The following is a 1,740-nucleotide window of genomic DNA, read 5'->3' as shown; positions in this document are numbered from 1 at the left end:
TGTATTTTTCCTCATTTAGTTCCAGTTCAATCAGTATATGGTCACTTTTAATTATTGGTGTTTTATATTCAATTTTTTCTACTATTCTAGGTTCAGATGTGATTATTAGGTCTAGTCTCGATGGTTCTTCTTCATTTCTATACCTAGTGTTCTCCTGTATCCACTGTGTCATTGTATGGTCAATAATCATCTCAAGTAGAACATTCCCCCATGAGCCGTCTCCACCCTTTACTGACATCTCTTCCCAGCAGACTTCTTTGCAATTAAAGTCGCCCATTATAACTAATCTTCCTCCATCTTCCATTATCTTATTTAATGTTATCTTTGTGTCCTCTAACATACTTTTATGTTCACTCTCTTCCCACGAGGCTGTTTTTGGGGGCACATAATTTATCACAAACTTTCTGTTCTTCTTATCTCTGTCTTCCACTTCGATCATAATCATCTCTACTGTATTCTTTCCATATGTGACACTCTTCACGTTTATTGTGTGTGTGTGTGTGTGTGTGTGTGTGTGTGTGTGTGTGTTTGTGTGTGTGTGTCTGTGTGTGTGTGTGTATGTGTGTGTGTGTGTGTGTATGTGTGTGTGTGCATGTGTGTGTGTGTCTGTGTGTGTGTGTGTGTGTGTGTGTGTGTGTGTGTGTGTGTGTGTGTGTGTGTGTGTGTGTGTGTGTGTGTGTGTGTGCGTGTGTGTGTGTATGTGTGTGTGTGTGTGTGTGTGTGTCTGTGTGTGTGTGTGTCTGTGTGTGTGTGTGTGTGTGTGTGTGTGTGTGTGTGTGTGTGTGTGTGTGTGTGTGTGTGTGTGTGTGTGTGTGTGTGTGTGTGTGTGTGTGTGTGTGTGTGTGTGTGTGTGTGTGTGTGTGTGTGTGTGTGAGAGAGAGAGAGAGAGAGAGAGAGAGAGAGAGAGTGTGAGTGTGTGTGAGTGAGTGTGTGTATGTGTAAGCGTGTGTGTGTCTGTCTTTTTGTACTTGTGTCTGTGTACACGCATATGTGCACAAGTACTAAAGCTGTAGAAATAGCCAGTGCTTCATAACAATATCTGTTCCCTTCAATGATCCTTTGTTTCTTGTCTTTGCCGAAGGTGAAACGGGCGACGAGGAACAGCAGTCTAAGATATTCATATTTTCGATGGCAAGCGTCATGTCAACCATGACCATTACTGAGATCACGACTGTTACCTCTCCTTTGGTATGCTATTCAGGTAATATACAAGGCGACTGCGGATCGAGGAGACGCAGAAGGAATATAGAGATCCATCATAAGAACTCGGAATCCTTCGTGGAAGAACCAAGGTAAATGTTTTCTCTTTGAACTTCAGCTATTTTCTTCGTGTCTGTTTCTTTGTGTTTCCCTATGTCTTCGTCTGACTGTCTGTCTATCTGTCAATCTGTGTGTCTATCTGTCTGTTTGTATGTTACTCTGTCCGTATGTCAGTCTGTCTTTTTTTCCTCTGTCTCTCTGTTTCTGTGTGTTTTCCTTCAAGATGATTATTATTTTTTTTTTTTGCAAGCCAGTCTCTGTACAATTCCTCTTAACCAACAGACGGATTTTTTTTTTTTTTTTTAATTCACAGGGACCTGAGTGGTAGCCTGTTGGACAGCGGTGACCAGGAGGTGCCCTCAGAGAAGTTCTTAAAGGTGACTATACCAAATATCTTCGGAATAGCAGCATCAAATGGCGTCGTCAAGGCAACGACGACGACTACAGAAACCTACTATGATCCAGACCAAGTGATCAGTA

Source organism: Oratosquilla oratoria, chromosome 6, assembly GCF_046742065.1.
Source record: "Oratosquilla oratoria isolate Oo_2021 chromosome 6, ASM4674206v1, whole genome shotgun sequence".
NCBI lineage: Eukaryota > Metazoa > Arthropoda > Malacostraca > Stomatopoda > Squillidae > Oratosquilla > Oratosquilla oratoria.
The sequence above is the reverse complement of the archived record's forward strand: the minus strand, read 5'-3'. Positions refer to the sequence as shown.